Raw genomic sequence first — 13,569 nt, forward strand, 5'->3', positions numbered from 1 at the left:
GGTAGGAGATAACCCTTACGTGTGCGAGGAAATATCCTCTAGTGTTACTCATTTTGGGTGGAAACACAATAGTACGCGTGCGAATGGCACACACACAAACTCCAGGTGTGACTGGCACGCCTATAAAAAATTTCGTAAAGGCTTAATCCTGTTACGAATTTCAAAAACATTAGTAACGGCTTCATCCAGTTACGAATTTTTTGTAAGGGGAAATTCGTAACGGCCTATAAGTCGTTATGAGTTGCTGTTACGATTCCAGGAATTTGGTGTAGTGTAATTAAACAAAGTAAATGAATCTTCAAGCCTAACAAATCAACTTATAACTCTTTTTTGTTAGATTCCAATATAGCTTGTTGTTGAACATATATATATATATATATATATATATATATATATTCTAAAATAAAATTCATTGTATGCATGCCAAATAAATTTTTGCAAAACAGTTAGAATCCCTTCTTGAAGTCCTCTTATCAATCTTGAAAGCACTCTCATTGGATGGTACATATTTACATATGTAATAAACTCCAACGCTCTAATGGGCATGCAACATTCGATCCCTGTTACTTTTCTTTCTTTTATCACATTTATCGCATTCCAAAGTTATTTCTTCTTTAATTAACTCTATTTCATGATTCTCTTCAAGTTAGACACAAGCTATCTTCAAACCTTGAGGTATGTGAATCATGCACGCCTATTTTTTTGATCGTCTTTTATCTTTCTAGTTTGCACATTACTACTCTCTTATGTTTTCTTTCTTATACTTTAACAAGTTTTCGTTCTTTAATTTTATACTTGGATATCCATGTATATCCAAGTTTAAACTGTCCCCAACCTCTGTTATTATAGAGATTTTGTTTGAATTATTGTGAATATGAAATGATCTTCACTCATCGTGTCATACATAATAGCAATAAAATCAAGAAGAAAAAAACTTAATTCTATTCATTTTAAGTTTATCTTAAAGTTAGCTTTCAGAGTAATTAATATAGGCTTTATTATCAAAATATGAGACTCGTTTATAAATTAGGGTGAGTAACATATATAATATTATAGGATAATATTTGTAAAATTAGGACTTCATTTTTATGAGTGTAGTGTGAGCTTTTTACTTTCTTTTATCTCTTTCCTCTAAGTTTTCCTAACTTAGACCTTTTATATCCAGTTTAATTTCATTTTAATATATCTCCACATACAATTTATAGAAAATCTAAAAGTATTAAATTGTCGTTAGAAGTATGTGTCAAAATAAAATGTCAAGCTTGTGACGATCGATAACAAAATAATAATGTAACATATTGATAAAGAACTTCCAAACCTCTGTAGAAAAATACAAGAAGGTTTTTTTAGAGTAACGGAAAATTAAAATTGCTATAACTAAACTTTCATCAACACATAATAACTTACATATCTTACGTGTTAATGGGTTTTAAATTTGTCTCACTATTTTGAAAGTTTAATTGATATTTTCCAAATTTAATTTATTTGTATATGACACGTTTGTAATTACCTCAACCTACTAAATCTTCTTACTTGTAGTTTGATAGTATATATAATCAGTATATGTTAATGGTTATGAACTGTAGGAGCGTCTTCGAAGAAATCCAAGGACGCTACAATGGTTATAATGTTCATCTCTCGCATGACATCATAATCTACAATATACTCACAAGGATTCCAAGTAAGGACCATGATCATTTGTTCATATCTTTGCATTCACAATACGCAACTATGCTAGGGCTAGTAGTCCAAGAGGTTTCATCTCCCTTGAACGTGGATATCATGTCTGGCCGACTGATTATAGATAAGAAACAACGACATATAATTTATTTATTTTTATTTATAAGAAGGAAGAGAAGTTAATTCCCTTTCGACTACCAGAAGGAGATTTCGGTGGTTCTTATATTCATCTTGAACACTCTTTTAATGGCATGTTTCTTATATCTTTCAATAGTTTGGAACAAAATCAATATGTATATTTTGTTTATAAGCTAGATACTTCTAGCTGGTTGTATATGGGTACATATGTGGTGTTATTGAAGCTTTCTTGGCTTATAACCCGATCATATCAAAATATAAAGTGGTTGTATATTTTTCTAAAAAGTTTTATATCCTTAGTGACATGGAATGGAGTTATATTTGAATGCCTGACCATTTAAAATATTTGAAGATGGATACTTTTTATGGATCCATATTTGTAAATTATTGTTTACACTAAGACTACTATGAAGTGAAAAATGCATATGTGTATGTTTGCTCTTATGATATTGAGTTAAGACGATAAAATTTGATTTATGCAAACCAAAAGTACGAACCTTTCATGTTGTGTATATGTTTGTACAAATTAATATGTTAAAGATATCAAATTGTCGTTAGAAATGAATTGTTATGATAGCATTAGTGCATGTTTTTTTGTTTCAAAATTTCCTTACTAATACATGTTATGTATATCAAATAGTACTAGTACATGTTAAACATACATGTTAACTTTTAAAACTTTCACTAATATATATATAAAACTTATGCTACGTTGCATGTTAATGTATTTTAAAATCGCCTCACTAGTTTGAAAGATTTAGTTAATTAGTATATTCCGTAAAATATCTTGTTAATGCTTTTCATTTTTCAAAATAGATATGTAGATCCTTTTTTTTATTTGTTAATTGCATTATTAGATAAACTGAAATCAGTTAAGAGGGGAAAGATAACAAAAAGAAAATGTAGCCAATACGACAATCTTAAAACAAAACATGAAAGTTGCAATTCACATTAATCATTTTTTTATATATATTGATTTTTTCAAGATAGGTAAGAAACATAAAATCACTAATGAAATTAATTATATTACATGCATTCTTAATACACTGTGAATAATATAATCTTGTTATCCGAGAATTCAATGTTCATGAAAATTTAGATTTGAGTATAAATAACATTGTTAAATTATCTCATATATTAAACTTTTAAGTATCTAAAATACCAAAATATTTAGGGTAAGCTTAGTTTTTAAATCGTGAAGTAGCATGACTCGTTTTTCATTTATAAATAATTAATTTTATATTGAATCATGAATCTGTAAATTTTTATATATGTAACAAGATTATGTGTATGCTTTAAAAGATATATGTATATAATATAGAGGGAGGATCCATGGACAATCTTTTATGGAATTTATCTTAAAAGATATGATCCAATTTTTCCTTATAGTCCAAACGAAAATGAATTCGAAACCATTATTTTGATGATAACTTTTTCTCTTATGAAACTCGACATCCCTACCAAAAATGAGCATAATCCGAGAAATATAACACCACCATCTACCACTTTGAAAATAAACCATTGGAAATTAATAGTCGAAATTAACATTGGTAGATGATGAATTTTGATTTAAAGAGTTGTGCCCATTTTAGGTAGGAATCTAGAGTTTAATAGGAGGAACGTATTAACTGCCAAAATATTAGATTCAAATTCATTGTCGTTCGGACTACAAATTAAGAAAAACTGGATCAAATCTTGTAAGATAGCATCCATATAAGATTGTCCACGGATCCTCCCTCTATAAGAAATGCAATATAATTAGATGACAGCTTCTAGTTTAGCGTTTGGTTGTTTAATATTGTATTCTTAATGTCCAGGGTGTGAATCCATTTTTTTTAATATCTCAAGAAAATTTTAGAATAAAACTGAAAATGAGTGAACCGAGAATCGACTCGCCCGATAACTCAATATTATTCCAATCAAATCTTCTAAGTCACCCACCCAACTCTAATAATTGTTTTATAAATGTGTGACGACTTGTGCAGGTCTAAAGTCATGATCTCATTAATTTTATTAATGATGGAGTTTGTGTTTTACACTAGTTTCAAACGTAAGGTAAATTAAAAATCAAATGGTTATATGTCTCTAAAAGAATTATCTGATCTCTTTGTTGATCTTCTTAACATTCAACAGATGGATTTAGAAGAATAAATTTTAGCTGGAACACCTGTATATATTGGAAGGTCGATAAAACTATAAAAATTGAAGGAATGTATATATGTTATTAAATATGTGGTGGTACAAATCCACAAATTTAGGTGATATTAGTCGACTATAAGATTCACTTTGCAATGAAGGGTTGGATGTGAAATGACAAAGCTACCGGTTACACCATAATATTTTCGTATCATTACTACATACACACATTGTATAAACTTAGAAAAATAATAACTGTCAAAAGATTAATTCAACAAGATGTAACATAGTATATAGCTTAAGTTCATGACTGAACCAATCTATTTCATCGTACCAAGATTGATTAACGTATAAGTGTATTTACTTTTATAATAAAGCTAAATGGTACAATGCGAAAGTAATTTAAATCACACAATACACAAGATTTTCGTGAACGAGCAAAACTGCTTAGTAGAAAAAACTCCGGAACCTAGTCCAGTATTGAATACTCTCAGAATTAAGTCGTTATACAAATTCTCTACTGCAACTTCGTATATGTGAAACCAGGTAAACTCATCCTAGTTACTCAGTAATATCCATGTGCAGTTGTGCATATAACCAATCTGTTCTATGCATGTGAATACCAAGATAAAGTCCAATATCTCAAGTTCTTTTACTGTTTATGAAGACTTACGCTTCTCGACTTCTTTGGATCGTAACCCGAAATAGTAAGAGACAATCATGTTCTAGTAACCACCTTATTGTACTCCACACGAACCCGACAATGGTCAGAGATAAAGTTGAGTATAGAGGATATTCCATTTATTAAACATAAACTCCTTTGATCGAAGATAAACCAAGATAAATATTATAAAATAATCTATCTCGGTGTACAAGCTTTATCCAAATAACTCTACAAGGAAGCAACTAGAAAGTTTATTCGATCTTTCAACAACTCTGATGTCTATCGAAATAAACTGTTTGTTTGGATTCCAGAGAATCAAATGTGCACCAAGTATCACAAATATCATACTACCAAAAACAAAAATTCTTCTAATCTTGAATCTTCAATGTATCGCCTATACAAATTGAAAATGCGGGGGTCTAACAACCACACCCAACAATTCGTTTGGCAATCTGAGAGGATTTACTCCAATATACTTTCTAGAGAATCAACTAGACAGTCAGACTCAATCTATAGAAAAGTATATCAAAGAGTTTAATATCTTTAACTCTTAATTCAATCCGCAATCAGCAAATAGAAATCTGCGATCCCGATTGAATATAAGAGGAGTAAACTTGAACGGTGACAAAGACCAATGTTCAAGGATCAATCAATCTCAATCAACAACCAAAGGTTGTATTTCCTAATTGATCGATATAACGCACCACCTGTGATATTTCAATTATATAAAAAAATATAATGCGAAAAAGAAATAACACAGACACCAGAATTTTGTTAAAGAGGAAACCTCAAATGCAGAAAAACCTCGGGACCTAGTCAAGTTTGAACACCACACTATATTAAGCCGCTACAGATACTATCCTACTACCAATGAACTTCGGATTGGACTGTAGTTGAACCCTAATCAATCTCACACTGATTCAAGTTACAGTTGTGCTCCTTACATCTCTGATCCCAGCATGATACTACGCATTTGATTCCCTTAGTTGATCTCACCCACAACCAAGAGTTTTTATGAATCAAAGTTGAAGACTTGATAAACAAATATGTTTCACACAGAAAAGTCTATCGGATTAAATAAATCTGTCTCCCACAGAATTACCCAAGAGTTTTTGTTCCGTCTTTTGATAAATCAAGGTGAACAAGAACCAATTGATAAACCGGACTTATACTCACGAAGAACAACCTAGTTGATTATTGTGAGGTGATTGATAATACTAGGTTGTTCTCCGTTATATATGATCGTATTTTCAATTGAGTTGTAGTAAAAGATTCGTTGAGACTTGTGAAAGCAAAAGATTCTAGATTTACTAAAAATAAAGAAAACGTAACTCAAAATTTGATTTCAAGATATTAAAGATAACCAAGACACTAGAATCCAGTATTACACATGAATGAATGACATCAAATATTTCATAACTCTAATTAGCCTTTAAATCCTTTATATCTTAATCCACAAATAATCAAACATATTCTCAAATATTAATTGTATTCCCTAAGCATAGACTATCAATTGATTAAACAAAGTATAATCTATCAAATTGAATCACAAGTAATTAAGAAAATTATGTAAACATTTAAAAACTCTGCAAAAGCAGTGATTGAGTGAATTATAATTAAACATTAGAGAAAATGAAATAGTTACCCATTATTCATGTGTAAATAGCTTCATCCATTTCCTTGGTTACGCGAGAATTCAGCCTCTAATCATGTTGGAAACAAGCTCAAAAGTTGATTTCATTTATGCTCAAAGATGGTTTACAAATGATGAAAGTGTGAGAATGATTAAAATTACAGAGAACGATATACGTTGACTATCGCTGTTACTATAGCAAATAAGACTGTCGCGCAACAGTCGCTGAGACTGTAGCTTCTAAGACCCACGGCTGTGTGTCGTTATCACTGTTGATAAACGACTGTCTTGGTTGGTCTGTTCTTCGTATTCTTCAGCTATGCAGCAGCAGAAATGGCGTTTCCTGCAACTTTGATTTCTCGACTCTCTGTTCGTTCTAACTGCCCCCCAAACTCCCCGTCGGACTCTACTCCTTAGAAACAACTTATATAGCCTTATGGTACCGAAAATAATCTCTAATAACTCCAAATATTCCCCATTGAATGCGATTATTCTTCACGGCCAGATTAGGGAATAATTTCCATTTTTGGTTCTCCACGTGGTATTCTGAAGACATCACACTCCAATCATGCTCAAAATACGTCTCAGAAGAATATCTCCATGCTCTGACTCGTGCAAATCGTGCAAATCTTCCAAAAAATAGAAAAGTCCCGAGAATATTCTCACGGGAAATATACCATTCCTGAGTTCTTCGATTGGTGATTATCCAGCCAAATTGGATTGAATCCAACACCCATACCGTTCCTGTGTTGACAATTACAAAAAACCTGAGTGATTTCAGTCATTGAATCTCCCTAGAACTTATTCAAATTCCCAACCCTAATTATGTTCCCTGAATATCCAGTTTTCCCGCCATATTTCTAAATTCAAACGAAGAGGATGAAGTCCCCTTAACCAGTGATGGGGTGCGTTTAGCAGATGGTGCTCTGGGGTGCAAATAGTAAAGAAGGTGCCCCTTATCAATTGAGGTGCCCCTTATCCAAAACTGAAAGTCCGAATAACATGTATCCTATGGGTGCCTATATCAACTTTTCGAGCCGAAATTTCCAACAATGTTTATTTCCCAAAAACACCTACAAAGACATAAAATACCATAATTACTACATAATCGAGCACTAACAATACAGAACATTGAGAACAAAATAGTCACAAAAATGCGTCTATCAAATACCCCCAAACTTATTATTTGCTAGTCCTCGAGCAAAACTAATCTATAAAATAAAATCCTAACTCACTAGGTGGCCCTAGCGACCGAGTTAATCTCGGGAGGGTTTACCAGAGGTGTACCCACAAAACCTTTACTCCAGACCCTAGCTATCTACGCAAAACCTTGGAAGGCACTAAAGAATCTTCATGGTTGGCATACTCTCATTAACTATAGGAGGAAGTACCCTGATGATAAATTCCAATTGTTGTACACGAGTTTGGACTCAGCATACTAAAATTCATATATAAGTGACAGAGCTCTACTTAGATAGTTTCTGGACATCATAACCGGAGTCAACCAATCACATGGAAAGATTAAGAAGATGGATAAAGAGAAAAGTAGATGGTTTAAAGTGAACGGTGTTTCCCATATATGTCTGAAGGCCTCTGCCAAGATGAACATATCCTAATGGACTGAGATGCCGGTCTGACTAATATCAACACAACTGGCATATACAAGGGGACCAGTGGTCGATAAACCTAACTCTAGGTCAACACAACTGGCATATACAAGGGCACCAGTGGTCGACTTTATTGAATTTATTCCGGTTGGTGTGGTCTTTAGATATGGCGAAGGTAACTACTTGAATCGTGTGCCCCACCAAGTCACTTAAAAAAAATAAAAACAGAAGGATTAGGATTTAACGAGATATGGCGAAACTACCATGTTTTTTTTTTAAATTCTAACACCTGAGTTTTGTGCTTTTATGAATAGACTCTTTAGATGTTTCCATCTAATCAGATTGGTTCCTCAACTCCTACAACCAAGATGTTCCCATCCACTAAGATTGGTTAGTGCCAACCTTAATAAGCATAAATTTCTAGGCTCTGGAGTTTATTTATTGCAACTAAAAGCTAACAAAAAGTTTCTTCCCCACTCCCAAACTTAAATCTAACATTGTCCTCAATGTTTCTAATTAAAGAGCAATACCAAAAAGTAAGGTAACATGAGGAATCAGTAAAGAGAGAAGTCGGAAAGATAGTACTTGGGTGAATAAAGAAATCAAAAACTAATATACAACATAGAATCGCCTCGATGGTCAATCAAGGGTAAACAGGGTCCTCCAGAGGGACCTCCTCAACATCACCTGTAGGAAAGGAATCTAAAAAGGGTTTCAATATCTGACCGTTAACCTTCGAAGAACTACTACCATCCGGTGTCTCGATCTCAACAGCTCCATGAGGAAAGACAATGCGAACAATAAAAGGACCCGTCCACCGAGAATGTAACTTCCCAGGGAAAAGATGCAAGCGGGTATCATACAGAAGAACTTTTTGACCTGGAGAAAATGACTTTCTTAAAATATTCCTATCATGCACAAGTTTCATTTTGTTCTTATACTCCTTAGCACTATCGTATGCATCTCTACGAATCTCTTCCAACTCATTGAGCTGGAGTTTCTTATGGGCTCCTGCCTTGTCTAGTGAAAATTTTAGCTTCTTAACATCCTAATATGCTCTATTTTCTAACTCAACAGGTAAGTGACATGCCTTTCCATACACAAGTCGATAAGGTGACATTCCAATGGGGGTCTTAAACGCAGTACGGTAAGCCCATAAGGCATCAGTAAGCCTAGACGACCAGTCTTTCCGATTAGGATTAACTGTTTTCTCTAATATACGCTTTATCTCCCTATTGGAAACCTCTATTTGACCGCTAGTCTGTGGATGATACGGGGTAGCTACCTTATGTGTAATACCATATTTCTTCATCAAAAGACTAAAAGGTCCATTATAAAAGTGCGAGCCTCCATCACTAATTATAGCTCGCGGTGTACCAAAACGTGTAAGTACATTATTTTTCAAGAACTCAATCACAACCCAATGGTCATTGGTTTTACACGAAACCGCCTCAATCCACTTAGAGACATAGTCTACAACGACAAGGATGTATAGGTTACCAAAAGAATTAGGAAATGGACCCATAAAGTCAATACCCCACACATCAAAGGCATAAACAATTAGAATCGGGTTCAAGGGCATCATATTCCTACGGGAAATGGTTCCTAATTTCTGGCAACGCTCACAAGTAACACAGTGACTATGGGAGTCTTTAAACAATGAAGACCAATAGAATCCACACTGCAATATCATAGCAGCAGTCTTCTTAGCACTAAAGTGACCCCCACAAGCATGATCATGACAAAAGGAAATAATACTGGACTGGTCACTCTCAGGTATACATCTCCAAATAATCTGGTCTGGGCAATACTTAAACAAATAAGGATCATCCCAAAAGAAGTGTTTCACCTCGCCTAAAAACCTAGAACGATCTTGTTTACCCCAATGTTGGGGCATTCGACCAGTAACAAGATAGTTCACTATATTTGCATACCAAGGTAATTGGGTAACAAAGAACAGTTGTTCATCAGGAAAGCCATCCCTTATAGGAAGGGAATCATCAGGGGAATCAACAACTAGCCTAGACAAGTGGTCTGCTACTACATTTTCGGCACCCTTGTTGTCTCTAATGTCTGGAGAAAACTATTGCAACAAAAAGATCCACCTAATCAATCTAGGTTTTGTATCCTTTTTAGACAGAAGATATTTCAAAGCAGCATGATCAGTATATATTACGATCTTAGAACCTAAGAGATAGGGTCTAAACTTGTCTAAGACAAACACAATGGCTAACAGTTCCTTCTCGATAGTGGTGTAGTTCAACTGGGCGTCATTCAGAGTTTTGCTAGCATAGTAAACCACATGAAGTAATTTGTTTTCTCGCTGACCTAGCACAACACCAATAGCATAATCTGAAACATCACACATGATCTCAAAGGGTAGGTTCCAGTTGGGTGCCTGGACTATGGGGGCGGTAGTGAGTAAATTCTTAAGCTTCTCAAAAGCCTCTAAACAAGCATCATCAAAGACAAACTTAACGTCTTTTGCAAGCAAATTGCAAAGAGGTCTAGAAATCAAGCTAAAATCCTTAATGAATCGGCGATAAAAACCCGCATGCCCTAAGAATGACCTAATATCTCTTACGGTTTTTGGGACCTGTAAAGTCTTAATAAGGTCAACTTTGGCTTTATCTACCTCTATACCCTTAGAAGATATGATATTCCCTAAAAAAATTCTTGAACGAACCATGAAGTGACATTTCTCCCAATTAAGCACTAAATTATTTTCCTTACACCTAGTCAACACTAATGACAAATGATGCAAGCACTCATCGAAGGACGAACCAAATACTGAAAAATCATCCATAAAGACCTCTAAGAACCGTTCTACCATGTCAGAAAATATGCTCATCATGCAACGCTGAAAAGTTGCAGGGGCATTACATAGCCCGAAAGGCATGCGTCTATACGCAAAGGTACCAAAGGGACAGGTAAAAGTGGGTTTCTCTTGGTCTTCTGGGGCTATGACAACCTGATTATAACCACAATATCCATTTAAAAAGCAATAATGGCTACGTCCAGCTAATCTCTCTAGCATTTGGTCGATGAAGGGAATGGGAAAGTGGTCCTTCCTAGTGACCTTGTTCAATTTCCTATAGTCAATACAGACACACCAACCCGTCGTCACCTGGGTTGGGATTAACTCATTATTATCATTCTGGACTACAGTAATACCGGATTTCTTGGGAACAACCTGAACGGGGCTGACCCACTTACTGTCTGAAATATGGTAGATAATGCTTGTATATAACATCTTAAGAACCTCGGTTCGAACTACTTCTTTCATATTAGGGTTCAGTCGACGTTGCATCTCCCTAGAAGGTTTGGTGTCACTCTCTAAATAGATCTGATGCATACAAACAGTGGGACTTATACCCTTAATATCTGCTATGGTCCACCCTAAAGGTTCCTTGTTGTTCTAAAAGACGGTTACTAGCCTACTTTCCTGATCACTATCCAAGTCGAATGCTAAAATCACAGGTAAAGTTTCATATGGGCCTAAAAACGCATACTTTAGGGTATCTGGTAATGGTTTAAGGTCCAACTTAGGAGGCTCTTCTAAATAAGGAACTAGGGTAGACTTAGAAACTGGTAGTGGTTCGAACTTAGGTTTCAATCCATTACTAGTGTCTAACAAAGGGGTTGAATCTAACAGAGCATTCACCTCATTAATCACATTATCATCATCAAAATCAATCCCAAAGTGAGCTAGGCATTTCTCTAAAGGATCTTCTAACAAAGTGTTTGGTAATGACTCCTCGACTAATGTTCCTATCATGTTCACCTCTTCTATGTTCGAGTCATCTAGTTCAGAGGGTAGCTTACTAATATTAAAAATGTTCAGCTAAATAGTCATATTACCAAAAGACAAATTCATAATACCATTTCGACAGTTAATGATCACATTGGATGTAGCTAAAAATGAGCGACCTAAAATCACTGTTATTTGATTCTCTGGGTCAGGGACAGGTTGGGTATCTAGGATAACAAAATCCACTGGATATATAAACTTGTCGACCTCTATAAGAACATCCTCGATCACACCACGAGGAATTTTTAACGGACCTATCAGCTAACTGAAGTGTTATCTGGGTAGGTTTCATCTCACCAAGTCCTAGCTTAAGGTACACATGGTATGGAAGTAAGTTCACACTGGCTCCTAAGTCAAGCAAAGCTTTCTCAACACGGTATTTACCTATTGTGCAAGAAATGGTAGGGGACCCTGGGTCTTTATACTTAGGAGTAGTGGTATTCTGAATAATAGAACTCACGTGACTAGCTAGAAAGGCTTTATCCTGGACATTAATTTTTCGCTTTCGTGTACACATATCCTTAAGAAACTTGGCATAAGCGGGAATCTGCTTTATCGCATCTAACAATGGGAGGTTGATAGTAACCTGCTTAAAAACTTCCAATATATCATTAAAGGTGGACTCCCTCTTAGTTGGAACTAGGAGCTGTGGGAATGGGTCTCTAGGAACAAAGTGGGGCTCAATATGACCCTCATTGGTCTCTTTAGAGACTCTATCAGTTAACTCAGTTTCTGGTTCAGAAGCGTGAACTACAGCATGTTCACTATCAGGCATGGAAACCTTGTTGTCTATTACTCTACCGCTCCTAAGGTTTTTAATAGCATTTACATGATCGGATGGTTTTTCACCTATTTCATTAATTTCTCTAGGGTTGGGTTGAGTTTGACTAGGAAACTTACCTCTTTCTCTTAAAGACTCATTTATCTGACTAACCTGGGTTTTCAACTCGGAAATAGCCTGAGAGTTAGCCTGACCTATTCTCTTATTTTCTTCTAAACCTTGAGCAACAGATTGCTGAAATTGCACAGTGTTACGAGTTAACAAAGCAAGAGACTCTTCTAAATTCATAATCTTCTTATCCGAAGGGTTCTGAAACTGTGCCGGAGCTGAAGGATTCTTAGTATAGCCAAAACCTGGGGGAACCTGAGAGTTACTAGACTGACCTTGATTCTGGACCTTAGACGAAGAAAGGTTGGGATGGTTTCTCCAGCCAGGGTTATAGGTTTCTGAATATGGGTCAAACTTCTGACGGTATCGAATCTAGTGTTGTTATAAAGAGCATTGGCTTCCTCCTCAACAGTATGGACTTCCCAAAAAGGCTCTATTCTACCACTATTACCACTAGAATGACCTAATTCTAAGGCTTCTAACCTTTTGGCTATGGCTGCTATTTTAGCATCTGACTCATAAGATCCTTCTACCCTATTGACATTTTCTCTACTTATCATCAACAGTTTTATTCTCAAACTCACCTGTGCACAAGGACTCAACCATGGTTGTTGTTGAATAATCTAGACCCTCGTAGAGGATCTGAACTAACCTAACCATATCTAAACCATGATGAGGACATTGAGATATTAAGTCATTGAACCTTTCTAAATACCTATATAAAGATTCTCCCTCTTGTTGAGCAAAAGTACAGATTTGTGTCTTAATAGACGATGTTTTGTGCCTTGGGAAAAACTTTTGTATAAAGTCAGATGTAAGTTGGTCATAGGTTTCAATTGACTCGGAAGCCAAACTATACAGCCAAGATTTGGCTTTATCTTTTAAGGAAAAAAGGAATAACCTAAGTTTCAACGCATCATCACTAAGTTTTTTAATTTTCAGAGTACTACAAACTTCCTCAAATTCCCTAACATGAAAATAGGGGTTCTCATTTTCTTTTCCTAAAAAGAT

General features: G+C 35.0%; 1 pseudogene; it reads left to right on the plus strand.

Annotated features, from left to right (window-relative positions):
* Positions 1-13,222: 13,222 nt before the first annotated feature.
* Positions 13,223-13,322, plus strand: LOC113340395 (annotated as a pseudogene).
* Positions 13,323-13,569: the final 247 nt, after the last annotated feature.

Source organism: Papaver somniferum, unplaced genomic scaffold, assembly GCF_003573695.1.
Source record: "Papaver somniferum cultivar HN1 unplaced genomic scaffold, ASM357369v1 unplaced-scaffold_21, whole genome shotgun sequence".
Classification (NCBI taxonomy): Eukaryota; Viridiplantae; Streptophyta; class Magnoliopsida; order Ranunculales; family Papaveraceae; genus Papaver; species Papaver somniferum.